The 15,075-nt window shown below is 41.5% G+C and overlaps 2 long non-coding RNA genes across 2 annotated transcripts; one reads left to right on the forward strand and one right to left on the reverse strand.

Moving 5' to 3' along the window:
* Positions 1-3,033: 3,033 nt before the first annotated feature.
* LOC138968288 (uncharacterized) lies at positions 3,034-5,328 on the reverse strand. Its single transcript, XR_011456127.1, has 3 exons — positions 4,743-5,328; positions 4,213-4,365; positions 3,034-3,101 (listed from the first exon to the last, which is right to left on the reverse strand). It is a non-coding gene; the product is annotated as an uncharacterized lncRNA (long non-coding RNA).
* A 4,395-nt stretch (positions 5,329-9,723) lies between these two features.
* On the forward strand, positions 9,724-14,917 carry LOC138968294 (uncharacterized). The gene is made up of 3 exons (XR_011456128.1): positions 9,724-9,827; positions 10,913-11,132; positions 13,356-14,917. It is a non-coding gene; the product is annotated as an uncharacterized lncRNA (long non-coding RNA).
* The last annotated feature ends 158 nt before the right edge of the window (positions 14,918-15,075 follow it).

Raw genomic sequence — 15,075 nt, forward strand, 5'->3', positions numbered from 1 at the left:
AATGCTCAATCCAGAGAGAGCAACCGTAAAGTTACCAGGGTAAAAGTAAAGCGTTGAATGCAGCTATGAAGGTCATGCCAGCAGTGTGGGTCAAGATTCAGGCCGCCTTCTATGCACAGAATTCGGTGTAGGATTCTCAGCTCTATCTTTACAAACACATAATCCCCAATAGTCATACAGTGGAACCCCCCTTTTAAGACCTTGTTTTCTCAGACTTTCTGTTCATAACCTCTGTAAATTTTAAATTTTACCTCCATTTTAAGACCCCCTCCTTTTTAAGACCTGATTTTCTCAGATTTTTGGAGGTCTTAAAAGGGGGGTTCCACTGTAGCTGTAAGACATAATTTTGTTTAAAACTCTTATACCTTTTGGGGGAAATAAATTAATAAGAAAAGACATCACCACACTAAGAAGTCAGGGTGCTGACTTTAGCTATGTGACCAAGTGGAAGGATTTTCTTATCCCATGCAAAAAGCCTGATGAAGGTCTGACACAGTGAGGTGAAGTGTTTTAATGAGGCAGAGCAGGCCTTTAAAAAATAAGTTCACCACATCCAAGTGAAAGACACAATCTTGGCAAACTGTATTACAAAAGCAACATTTCAGCACAACATAAGAATGAATTGAACCATCCAGGATGCACCAGAACGACCCAAAAACAGAATCAATGAAAATCTTAAACAAGATAAAGTACTGACTAGGATTCAAAGGAAGAAAAATTCATGGGTTAACACATTTCATGTGCATAATGCAGTTAAAAGATCTAAATTCTAATATTGCAAACAAAGTCTATACATGAACACGCATTGACCGAAACATACACACACATCTCCCAAAGCTAAGCCTGTGTGTAAAATACTGCCTGTGAACAACTTAACTTAAAGCCATATGTACTCGATGACTATACACGCTAATTGCTTTACCAACAGATGGAGACATGCTAAATTAAGTTCCCTGCAAAATATTGTGGTCTAGGACCCCTTCAATGTTGAGATATGTTAATTTTCATTTTGATCTGGATCGTCCTATTTATAGATTTGCCAACAGAGGTAGCGTTGACGCAAGGGAAATAACTCCGCGTCTTTGTTTACATCCAAAGTTTTTGAGACTCTAAAACAAGCTGTAATCAGGGCCGGACTAGGCGAAGAGGAGGGGGGAGGGTTGCAAGTGGTGGCCCAAGGGGATGTCCGCCCTGGCGGCAGGGGCGGATCAGTTCATTTTATGACTGGTTTTTTTCAAAAGTATATTGTGAAGATATGGGCGAAGCGCCTAGCTTGCTAGGGGGGTCCGGGGGCATGCCCCCCCGGAAAATTTTGAAAACAAGTCGCGTAAGGCGAAAATACAATATTTAGTCAAGTAGCTGTCGAACTCACAGAATGAAACTGAACGCAATGCCATTTTACTCGTAGCATCGTCAGGCCACCGCTCATGGCAAAGGCAGTGAAATTGACAAGAAGAGCGGGGTAGTAGTTGCGCTAAGAAGGATAGCACGCTTTTCTGTACCTCTCTTTGTTTTAACTTTCTGAGCGTGTTTTTAATCCAAACATATCATATCTATATGTTTTTGGAATCAGGAACCGACAAGGAATAAGATGAAAGTGTTTTTAAATTGATTTGGACAATTTAATTTTGATAATAATTTTTATATATTTAATTTTCAGAGCTTGTTTTTAATCCGAATATAACATATTTATATGTTTTTGGAATCAGCAAATGATGGAGAATAAGATAAACGTAAATTTGGATCGTTTTATAAATTGTTAATTTATTTGACAATTTTCCGATTTTTAATGACCAAAGTCATTAATTAATTTTTAAGCCACCACGCTGAAATGCAATACCGAAGTCCGGGCTTCGTCGAAGATTACTTGACCAAAATTTGAACCAATTTGGTTGAAAAATGAGGGCGTGACAGTGCCGCCTCAACTTTCACGAAAAGCCGGATATGACGTCATCAAAGACATTTATCAAAAAAATGAAAAAAACGTTCGGGGATTTCATACCCAGGAACTCTCATGTCAAATTTCATAAAGATCGGTCCAGTAGTTTAGTCTGAATCGCTCTACACACACACACACACACACGCACACACGCACGCACACACGCACATACACCACGACCCTCGTTTCGATTCCCCCTCGATGTTAAAATATTTAGTCAAAACTTGACTAAATGTAAAAAGGATGCAAAATGGTGCAATCTGGTGCATTCTGAGGATGATCATTACCAGTTTCAGGCAGCAGATTTTGTCACTGATTAATACCCCAAAAATTTAAACTCAATGTAAAATAAAGAAATGCATACCTCTTTCAATATTTTTATTTTTTGGCTGGGGGGGGGGGGGTCCGGAAACCCTAGAACCCACCCACCCCCCCCCCCCCCCCCTCGTTGTGGGGGTCAGGGGGCGAAGCCCCCTGAAGCTGACGGGTAGGTTCTATTCTGAGATAGGAAAATGGTCGCTCCTTGCATGAAACGGCATAAAATAAGCAATAATAAAAAAAAATTAAATAAGTAAGGTACATGTTTAGGCTAGGGGGGGGGGTTGCGCAACCCCCATAACCCCCCCGGTAGTCCGGCCCTGAGTAATGCATGTATATGGTCCGCGCATGGCGACATATCGTCATTACATGGTCTTATGGTGCGTTTGACATCGATTATGGGCAAACTACACTTTGTAAACACGGGAGCGCGTACATATGCCTTTAAAGCACTCAAACAACATAAAAGTCTAAGATAATATCACTTTATGTAGTAAAAACAAACAAACCGCTGTTTGCTGTAAGAAAATATCTGCATACCAAACACTACCTGTATTTAGTTGAATTGACAACTTACATTTATAAGTCAAAATGTACCCTTTGATCCACATCGCACCACACATTATTTGTGTAGAATGTTATTGTTAATGTGTTACATGTTCATTTCACCACAAAGGCAACAGAAAACCTCTGTAAGTGTCAGCATATTCAGATGGACTATATTAAAGCAGTTCTGGTAGCTCCGTCAGCACATAATGGACTGAATCTGATCATGAATCATCCTCAGCAAAGCCAGACACCACTCTGCAAGCTGCCTGCACGTCATATCTCGGCACCTCACTTCCTGGAAAATAAAGAAAATGTATTACTGAGCACATCCAGACTTTGCTGTGCACTGATGGGGATATGTTTTGGGTATCGAGAAGAGGGTGTGGGGTGCGGGAAGGTAGGTAGGAGGTAATACTTGTTCTTCACAAGATCAGTGGGATGGAGAATGGTGGGGGTGATACTGACAGTGACAACTATGAACTAAACTGTAAACCTTATTCTGTAATATTACAGGTGCCATCATTTCTTCCTGTGAAAACCATTTATTTCATGGATATAATAGATATATACTTTCATCATTAAAATTAAAAAGATAATCTTTCATCTTAAAATTAAAAAGACTTCCTCACAAGAACCTTTCTAACGACATGATATCTTGTTATGCTGCTGATGTGAGCGGCTTTTCTGGAATGTGATGGAAAGTTACTATTTTTTTAAATTCAGCATGAGCCTTCATCCCACACACATTCCCTATTTAGCGTTGACACCTTACAGTTTTGTTGAGAAATGTGATGTGAATTCATTCAGAAAATTCTAACTCTGCGCAGGGGCAGTCAGGGTGTTGGATGTAGAAGTAGGTATCCAAGTACACAGGCGGTATTACAATTTACATTGTAACTCTTATTCCATGTAAAAAAAAAAAAACTATAAAAAAACAACTTGCCAGATCTGTGATTGTGAACCAAGGAAAGGACTGACTGTATTTAAAATAATTCCAGTAATGAGTAAATCTTTCATTCTAGCTATTTCATGTTTTACTTTCTTGCATCACAATAGTTCAATGTTCATACAAACAGTATAATGCACTTTATGAGTATAGGGTTGCAACAAACTTTAAGATGGGAAGGAGAGAGAAAATAAAGATATTTGTACCATTATGTATATAAAGTACATCATACCAATTACCATGCACAGTATTACTATGCATCTTCAAATACATGTATGAATAATTTCATCTACAAAGTACTTGTTATTCAATTTACAAAGAACAAAAGACTGCTGAATGATCTACATCAGTACATGTTTATAGCTTCAGACTACCATCACCAATACCCAATGTTACATATATTTTACCATACAGATTTGACAAGCAAAAGCTGTAAGTGGTAAAGAAATGTGTAACTTACTCTTCAGGAGTAGTCTGTAATGTAAAGCACCACGCCAAGTCATCCTGATATCTCTCCAGTACATGTATGCATCCATGTTTAAAGGTAAACTGTTGGAACTGGAAGACAGGAGCTGTATGAATGATGCACATCATCTCTGGTTTCTCGGGAGGCCTGAAAACAACCATAACAATATTATCATAACTATTAACATGTCTTGAAAATGAAATAAGTACTATTTCAACTTCACTATCAGACGATTCAGAGCAAAATCACTCACTAATTCAGTAATTGTTTTGTTTATTCTTTTACAACCATAGTTCATACACTGATACAGCAGCATTTGATTATGTGCATACAGATTAAAGATCAAGCATTTTCTAAACTTGAGTAAAAAAAAGAACAGAACAAGCACACACTCTGTGACTCACACTCACAGTCACATCCAGTTACTCATTAACACACACATACACAACAGATGAATCTTGCTCAGTTCTACAAAGGCCACGTTTGCTATGGTCATGTCTTGGATTTTAAAAACAATAACTTACCTGCTTGTTGATCCAAACCGATGATTGAAAATCAGTGAGAGTAGTGTAGAACAGTGCGATTCATCGCCAACCTCCCCATTCAAGGCAGACCGTGTCCAAAATCAGCTGTATCATTCACATCCCGATTGAATTCTTTCAGAAGGGCAGTCGGTGTTTCAACTTCTTTGTCGGTATATTTCTCTGGTGGACGTGTTGAACTGCCAAATATTAGATTGTTTTCAATAATATCAGTCACGACGGCCGCCATGTTTTTTGTCATCAATACTATTCATGTACTCCACTAAGGAAGAGCGTTTTATTGTGTCTTAAAACCGACTTCTCGGGAAAGTGATCAATCGAATTTTATGGTCCACAAAAACTTGCTTCATATTTTATTTAAGGGCTACTTTTATTTGCCTTTATTTTTATGGCGCACATTTTGTGCCCCACATTTTGTTTTGGCCTTCATTTTGTGGTCCACAAACTGGAAATGTGTCCCACAAATTTGTGGGCTTATTTTTGTGGTCCACAAACTGGAAATGTGCCCCACAAATTTGTGGGCTTATTTGTTGGATTAATGACATCGAATGCCAAGGATAGACAAATATGGGTTCCACACCTTCTTCTTTTTCCCTATACTATGTAAAAACAGGCTGCAGAAAATGTGTAAGATAACTGCAATGCGCAATGCGCCAAGACATTTACAGATAAAATCGAGAAAATGTATTATTATAATTATTTTCTCTTTGTGCACTGTTCTTTTCCAATAACGATATTGTCAGTAACCAGAAGAGAGAGAGAGAGAGATGGGAGGAAAATAAAGGTTTTTTTCACAAGTCACATTTTTCTGCGCGCATTTGGATAACTCAAGTCGAGAAAGATCTACTTTTTTGTTTGTTCGCTTCGCGATGCTTATTCATTTCCAGACAAATGTAACTCTTACCTTATTTGCATGATTTATATTGGTGAATTCCAGTGTAGCTTTAAATCAAAACGTGCAATATTTTCATAAAGAATTCATTACACACGACTGAACGCGTAGTTATTAGCGGTTCTTAAATTTCGCATTTCACACGAGTGCTGTTCTTCCAGTCTGTAGTACAGAGTACCACCTTGTACAACTCCATCGCAGTGCTTCCTGAGGAGCGCAAAGAAGGCTGATGTCGGACAACTTGAGAAAATTATCAGATCTGCCGCCAGAACTACCCAAGAAAGACTGCCAAGTACCCACTCGATCTACGAGAAGACAGCCATCAGGAAGATACAGCTAGGAGATCCAGTCAGATCAATCTCATCCTCTCCATCACGTCCTTGCAGAGCAGACTGCAGCTCGGTCAGCATCCAGAAGGCTGCGCTCATTCAAGCACGGTGTCGGACAATTCGCTACCGTGACTCATTCCTGTGATCTGCAGTCAGGCTACTCAACGCCGCGATTTGACGTGACAGCAGTCCATATAATATGACTTGCCGTGTGTACACGCAAGCACAAGACCAAGTACGCACGAAAAAGATCCTGTAATCCATGTCAGAGTTCGGTGGGTTATAGAAACACGAAAATACCCAGCATGCTTCCTCCGAAAACGGCGTGTGGCTGCCTAAATGGCGGGGTAAAAAACGGTCATACACGTAAAATTCCACTCGTGCAAAAAAAACACAAAAAAACCACGAGTGTACGTGGGAGTTTCAGCCCACGTGAACGCAGAAGAACTTAAGAAGACTTGCCGCGAATTCCCCATGACAAGCGCGCTCGCGCACAAGTGTGTGTGTGTGTGTGTGAGTGTGTGTGTGTGTGTGTGTGTGTGTGTGTGTGTGTGTGTGTGTGTATGGTGCATGTGTGTATGTATGTGTGTGCGTGTGTATGTGCACATGCCTCTGGACATTTATGAGAATGTGTATCTAAATGTTGGTAGTCATTCAGTAACTGTTGACAAGTGCAATCATGTCCTTTATTCAAATGTACTTTTTATATATTCTAATTTTAGGTGTACAGTACAGTCTACGCTGAGCAATTTTAATTCAGTTTGATCACGGAAACGAGAGACGAGAGAGAGCATACAGAGGAAGACAGTATGTAGCCTACGTGTGTGTGTGTGTGTGTGTGTGTGTGTGTGTGTGTGTGTGTGTGTGCGCATGGGTGTGTGTGTGTGTGTCACTGCTGGCGAGCCTGCGTGCTTCAGTGTGCGTGTGTTGAATATGGGTGTCTGTATTCATGAGTGATTCGGCTGAAAATATCGTGGATCTTTTTAGTGAAATTTTGAACTGTTAGGGAATGAGATGGTTTTGTGTGTGTTGGTAAACCGCCTGACACTGCGAGGCAATTTTCCTTGTTGTTACATTAAAATCTTGGAGTCTTGAGTCTTGAGTCTGGTCGGCCTATGCTGTGGTTTCTCGCGACAGATCCAAATGTCAGGGGTATCGGCTATGAAGGCCCGGCCGACCAGCTGTTCACGACTTCACTCGTCCTGTAGACGCGTTACCCATTAGCAAGCAACACTAAACTCAAACTCAAACTCAAATTTTATTGGCTTCAATTTTCATAGAAGAATTTGTCTTGCGCTTGGGAGAAAGTAAGAGTATAACATATAAAAACAGCATTCATATCACATTTCATGTATCACACACAGTAATCACTAGTATAAGCCTACAATTATCACATTTGTACCTGTATCATACATGTATGCAAATAAATAGTATCACATTTCCACGTATCACACACAATATATACATTACATAACATACAGCAAGCTTCCATCTCCCGCGCCCCCCCCCTCCCACACATACATATCCTCGCACGTGCGTCGACTCCATACAAATAACATCATCAGTCCATTAACTAAAATGCACAATGACTAGTAGTGGGTACATGATACTTAATACGTGCTCAACTAGACCTGCTAACTAAAATAATAACAGAAACAAAAACAAGGACTGGGCACAACATTTACACGTGTGTGACCTACTATGGGTTATAGTTCTGCTTAATTTATGTGTGAGCACAGTATTTTAATTTCAATGAATTCATTTTTGATCGCAAAACACGGAACATAATATCAATCAATCAATCAATATGAAGCTTATATAGCGCGTATTCCGTGGGTACAGTTCTAAGCGCTTGTCGAAGAGTTGTCAACACAGGACTAACAAAGAAACTAACATCTACAGACGGACACGAACCCTATCACACACTAGCAAACCCTGATAAACATACAACAAACAACTGTTTAACAACAATGTACACATCAATAGCTAGGTCCAAACAAAATCATATTAAACACAAAGAAAACACCTCTCACAGCACAATAATGTCTTTTGGGGCACAACACATCACGTCGAACATGAAAGTCGCAGCCAGCTACGGGAAGAACTGAGTCTTCAAGCTACTCTTGAACGCGTCAAGAGAGGGGCTCTGGCGAAGCTCAAGCGGCAGGGAGTTCCAGACGGAGGGGCCCGCGGAGGGGAATGCACGCTGACCAGCAGATGCGAGTTTCGAGCGAGGGATGTGAAGGCGGAGTGGGTCAGCAGCAGTACGAAGCAAGGGGACGGTCGGAGGGCTAGGTGTACAGGTCCAGGGAGGATTGAAGGTACTCGGGAGCAGAGTCGTTGAGACACTTGTAGACCAGAGTGGACAGTTTGTAGGAGATTCGGGTGTTGACAGGGAGCCAGTGCAAGGAGCGAAGTAGGGGGGTGATGTAGTCTCGCTTCGTCTTCCTCAACGTCAGCCTGGCAGCAGAGTTCTGGACTCGTTGTAGGCCATGAATGGATGAGGCGGGGAGGCCAGCTAGAATGGAGTTGCAGTAGTCCAGACGACTGAAGATGAAGGAGACAACCAGCTTGACACAGGCGTCGTGGGTGAGGTAGCGACGGATGGAGGCGATGCGTCGTAGGTGGAAAAAGCAGGTCTTGATGATGAAGGAGATGTGTGTCTGCATGGAGAGAGTGGAGTGGAGCCGAAAGACGCCAAGGCTCTTGACAGCAGGGGAGAATGGAACACGGTCGCGTCATCCAGCTGGAGGTCGGTCACAGTGAGGGAAGCAATCTTCTGTCGTGTTCCAACGAGAAGGGCCTCCGTCTTCTCACTGTTCAGCTTCAACTTGAGCTCAGTCATCCAGTTCTTGATGTCAGTGAAACAACTGGAGATGGATCCCAGGAGATGGTCAACATCCTCCGGCTTGGCGCTGTTCTGGAGCTGCGTGTCTACGTCACAAAATGAATTCACCCCCAAGCAACTACACAGGGACGTTCCCTTATTTGAAAGGAGAAGGTCGCCCTCGTTCAGGCAGAGCCTGGTCAGTTCGTGACACAGGTGTGACGTTTTCATCTTTCGCCGTGTTGATATTTCGATTCTCGGCCTCGTTGATCTAGTATAAACTCTACACTGAACAAAAAAACACCCTTCGATAGTACTGATGGGCGACCTTGTGTACCTTACATTCATGGGGCCAAATTTGTCCAGCCATATTTTTTTTTATTTAACTTAGAAATTTGATTCATCCGAAAATGTTTCCTTTCTTACTCAAGGAACGTAATCACTCGGTACACGTTTTCGAAGAATTCGATTTTCAGGAGTGAAATCTATTAAATTTCACCACCAATTTTCTTCACATGCAAGAAACTGACATGCTTTTCGTCCATTACTAATTTCACTTCTTAATTTTACCAGGAAACAACATTTCAGTCTTGTGAGTATAATATCGAGGGGGAAATATGTACACAGGCGAAAGATGAAATCGTGACAGGCACTGACACGCACGCAACAAGTCGCCGCGCGGCCGCCGAGTGACACGCGGCGAAACCGGCGCACACACATACACACACAAACACACACACACACACAAACACACACACACACACACACACACACACACACACACACACACACACACACACACACACACACACACACACACACACACACATTGACTCTGTTTATATCATTTTCAGTAAATAGACGATCTCGCTATGATGCATTTGGATCAATCTCGCTCTTTCGACACACACGAAACTTCCGGTCATAATCGACTGCAGACGGGAAATAGGTTGTCTACTGCAGACATTGTTTAGTAGCTAGTGTGCAGCACTTGGTGCGTTCGGGTTCATCGCAACATTGTAAGTGTTTGTAGTTAAACATCTGTTAGTATGAGACTGTTTAACCACGTTGATGACTACTGATGTGGCTTCAAGTTCAAGTAAAGTATAATCACTACTGTTGATTGTGGGCAGTAATGGAAAGACAAGACAAGACAAGACAAGGAAATCCGAGAAATCGATGGCCAAACCTGAGTTGCGCAGCACTGCTTTTTAGCCTTTATTAGTTTATAATCACTAAATCAGCAGGGTATTTATTACTATAACAGTATTGTTGTGTGCTATTTTCTGTGAAACTCTCACTATTTTTTTTCCTCTCCGTGTACATACTTTGTGTGTGTGTGTGTGTGATTGTGTGTTTCAAGTGTGTGGGTATTGTAATTGTGTATCACTATCACTGTATGAATGTATGTGACAGTGCCTGTGTTTACAATACATTCACATGTGTTTGCGTGTGCATTAGAGAGACACAGACAGAGAGAAAGCGCACACAACTGAAAAAGAGATGCTCATATAAACAGCTTCCTTGCACAGTACATTGCAAATTCGGGCCGGGACGGACACGGGTCAACTTTATGTGCAGACCCAGAGACGGAAGCCATGTCCCACCCCGGTGTCACCACAATGGCATGTAAAAGATCTCGGTCATTCTGCCATAAGTGCAGAGGACTGATGCCACCTAAACATGCATACACTTGTGTATCTCGTCAAAAGCCGTGAGGGCGTAAAACTCGAATCATATAACCCATATCTTGTCCTTCAGAGGCGAAATATTTAGCCTGTTGGACATAAAGCATTCTCTCTTTCCTTTCCAGTACATTGCGGTGGAACCCCCCTTTGAAGACCCTCAAATTTATTTTAAGACTTCCTCCCTTTTAAGACCCAGGTTTCTCAGACTTGTTAATAACCTCTGTAAATTTACCCCCATTTTAAGGCTACCCCCTTTTTTAGTACCTGTTTTTCTCATATTTTTGGAGGTCTTTAAATGGGGGTTTCACTGTAGTCAAGTCCTGGCCGGAATAAAAACAAAACAAAAAATTCGGTACATGTATGTGTGTTAACCACAATCAGTATATGATACTTTTATCTTGTATTCTACATTGCAGGGAACACAGCGGGCGTGTGGCCAGGATCATCTGCCTGCTAGAGCTGAGGCTGCAGGTTGATTTTGCCAGTCAAACACAGATGAAGAGGAAAAAAGCAGTGACCAAAAGGTGGACTGGTCAAATATGGACCCTGACAATCAAGAGCTTCCGGCAGAGAACATTGTGGAATTGGACATAGCAGATGATTATGACTGTTTGCGTCGTCGTCAACAGTCCAAAGGCAAGTCACTGTACAATTTTAAAAGTTATAAAATTTGAAGATGAAAACAAGTTGCGTGAAGCGATGTAAAACTATTTAGTCAATCTGTCGGCCTGAAACTAACACTAACAGCCAACACCAAGAGGACATGTATTCAAGCTTCGCTAGCCTAAACACAGAGATTAAGACAGGTCCAGCTTGTCTCAGCAAAGCATGCAACGTATAGTGACTTTTTAACTTATTTTCTTTAATTTTACTTGAGTACATATTCAGAGTAAACATGACATATATATATTTTTGGATTCAGCAAATAATAACAAAATAAGATCAAATCATTTTCTGATCAATTACTACAATTTTAATTTGGAGTAGAATTTTGAGATTTTTAATGACCAAACTCATTCATTGATTTTTAAGCGTCAAATCCCATAGTTCAGGCTTTGTCGAAGATTGCTTGACCAAAATTTCAATCAATTTGATAGAAAAATTAGGGCGTGACAGTGCCGCCTCAACTTTCACTAAAAGCTGGATATGACGCCATCAAAGACATTTTTTATAAAAAGAGGAAATAATGGTCTGGGCATATCATCGTGAGGAATTGGTATGTTATTGTTAAGTTTTACAAAGATTGGTCCAGTAGTTTTGTCGAAATCTATCTACATCACTACATGCATACAAACACACACAGACACCACCACCCTTGCCTCGATTCCCAAACTTTGACTAAATGTAAAACAACTCACTTGAAGCGATATAAAACATTAGTCAATCTATCGGGATCAAACTATAGGATCAACTCCCAAAAAATCATCGGCGAGACTACATTCAGATAGTCTTGGCTATCCATATTGAAGACCGAGACGCGTCAAGCTCTTCTTCGAGAAGCATGCATCCGTAGTACTTACTGAATCTATTCTCTTTCTTCTTCTGCTGCGTTCGTGGGCTGAAACTCCCACGTACACTCGTGTTTTTTGCATGAGTGGAATTTTACGTGTATGACCGTTTTTTACCCCGCCATTTAGGCAGCCATACGCCGCTTTCGGAGGAAGCATGCTGGGTATTTTCGTGTTTCTATAACCCACCGACCTCTGACATAGATTACAGGATCTTTTTCGTGCGCACTTGGTCTTGTGCTTGCGTGTACACACGGGGGTGTTCGGACACCGAGGAGAGTCTGCACACAAAGTTGACTCTGAGAAATAAATCTCTTGCCGAACGTGGGGACGAACTCACGCTGACAGCGGCCAACTGAGCGGCGCTACCGACTGAGCTACATCCCCGCCCCTCTATTTTCTTTCATTCCAGCACATTTTTAGAGTAAACATGACATATATATATATTTTTGAATTCAGGAGAATGCAGAAGAGGAATACAATCCAATCGTTTTTTAATGTGAACTGCAGAGAGGCAGGCCACACTAAAATGAAAGTGCAATCAACACTAATTTCCCCAAAAACACACACCAGTTTGAACAGAATCAATCAATCAATATGAGGCTTATATCGCGCATATTCTGTAGGTACAGTTCTAAGCGCAGGATTTTAAAAATAAAAAAATTTTAATATTTTTTTTATGCAGTTTATATTGCGCACATATTCAAGGCGCAGGGATTTATTTATGCCGTGTGAGATGGAATTTTTTTACACAATACATCACACATTCACATCGGCCAGCAGATCGCAGCCATTTCGGCGCATATCCTACTTTTCACGGCCTATTATTCCAAGTCACACGGGTATTTTGGTGGACATTTTTATCTATGCCTATACAATTTTGCCAATCGTGGTATCTTTAACATGCACACCCCAATGTAGTGTACACGAAGGGACCTCGGTTTTTCGTCTCATCCGAAAGACTAGCACTTGAACCCACCACCTAGGTTAGGAAAGGGGGGAGAAAATTGCTAACGCCCTGACCCAGGGTCGAACTCGCAACCTCTCGCTTCAGAGCGCAAGTGCGTTACCACTCGGCCACCCAGTCCACCCAGAATACAGTTCTACACACTATGAACATATTTGTAAAGGTGAAAGAAGACAGACACTGCTTCTTTATTGTAGTCTCTAGGGTGTTTTGCAGCAGTGGGAATAGTATTTTTTTACCCCCCCCCCCCCTCCAGAACAATAATTAACAAAATAATGGGAGTTTCTCTTATATTTTGCTTTACTAACCTATTAATTTGATTTTGTTGTTGTTGCATGGCTGTAATGCTAGTGTTTTACACACTGTTTTGCTTGTTTGTTGCAGGAGGAGGCACATGCAGGCTGAGATCACCCTGTTCTACTGGGGGCATGGTGGTGAGAAAAGAACAATCTCAAATGGACTTGGATGAAGGAAATCTGTCACCAACAGACTTGGAAGCAAAAATGCGTAGAGAGCAGACAGTTGTGTTGTCTGGTTTAAACATTACGAAACAACCTTCTGACTCAGATTTTGAAATGATGGCGATGAAACGGGCATCTGAAACTGAATTAGACTTGAGTTCAGGACAGAAACCAGTGTCATTTATGAGCGTGGAGGCAAACCGAGGAAAAAAGTCATTTGACATGGAGTTAGAGTTGAATGTGAGAAAAGAGGCGTCGGGTATGGAGTTGGAAACGAGCATGACAAGGGAGGCATCAAGTATGGACTATGAAACAAACATGAGGAAAGAAGCTTCTACTATGGAGTGTGGGTTTTCAAGTTCAGTAGTTAACATAAAGAAGGAACCTGAGTTTGAGACTGATGTGTTTAAAAATGCACTTGGAACGGAAGCGAGTGTAATGAGATGTGAGACAATGTTGGAGACAGACAGGGAAGCTATGAAATGTTCAACATCTACAGAGTCAGGATTCAGAAAAGAAGATTCTTACATGAACACAACACTCGGCCACCAAAAGGCTGTGTTTTCATCACCGATGAACGTAAGTACTGGGAATGCCCCATGTTTGTTGGAATCTGAAGTGAAAGTCAAAACGGAACCAGGAATGCACGGTGAACATTCTCATAACACTGGGGTTCAACCTATGTTTCTCTCTAAAACAGAAGTGAAAATCAAATCAGAACCACCAGGAGAATATGATATTGATACACCTTTTGAATCAAAACTTAGGGTCAAATTGAAGAGAAAGAAAAAAGTCTCCCCGCAGATTCCAAAAAAAGATAAGAGAATGAAACTGAAAACAAAGGCAGGATCGAGAAAGTCAGAACTCATTTCTGAAAGTGATTGCGGTGTGGTTGTTAAATGTGAACCACTATCAGTAGAAAGTTCATACACAAATTTTGTTTGTGGGAAAGCTTCTCGTTTGAAAGATGGTTCAACAAAAGCAAATGAGACTGTGTTGCATCCAAAGAAAAAGAAAAAGATCCCAGAAGGGCGTGCTCGAATCATGTGCCCTCATTGTGAGCTGCACTTTTGCAGCAGGAGCAGTCTAAAAAGACACTACAGACGAAAGCATACAACAGAAAACGTTAGTCAAATTCCCTTCACATGTAAGAACTGCGGTGAAACCTTTCCTCGGCTCATGCAACTTCGTGCCCATGAGCGAAAACACAGAGGGGGTGAGAAGACATTTCCGTGTCAAGAGTGTGAGACGATCTTCACCAGGGCTTGCCACCTCAGAGTTCATATGCGTAAACACACAGGAGAAAGACCGTGTTCTTGTGAAGAGTGTGGCGCGACTTTTCGCTCCATGTCCAATCTGAACAGACACAAAGCCAAGCACAGTGGTCTCAGGCCCTTTATCTGTACCGTGTGCAATGCTGATTTCTACCAGTCTAGTCATCTTGTATCGCACATCCGGAAACACACAGGAGAAAGACCGTTTGCATGCAGTGAGTGTGAGGCCACTTTTACTCAGCTTACTCACTTACACAGACATATGGCCAAGCACACAGGCAAAAAGCCCTATCCGTGTAGCCAATGTGATCAGGCTTACGTTGAAAAATGTTCTTTAAGGAAACACATGCAGAAGCATGCGCCAAAAGC

The sequence above is a fragment of the Littorina saxatilis genome, linkage group LG1 (genome assembly GCF_037325665.1).
Source record: "Littorina saxatilis isolate snail1 linkage group LG1, US_GU_Lsax_2.0, whole genome shotgun sequence".
In the NCBI taxonomy this organism is placed as follows: Eukaryota; Metazoa; Mollusca; class Gastropoda; order Littorinimorpha; family Littorinidae; genus Littorina; species Littorina saxatilis.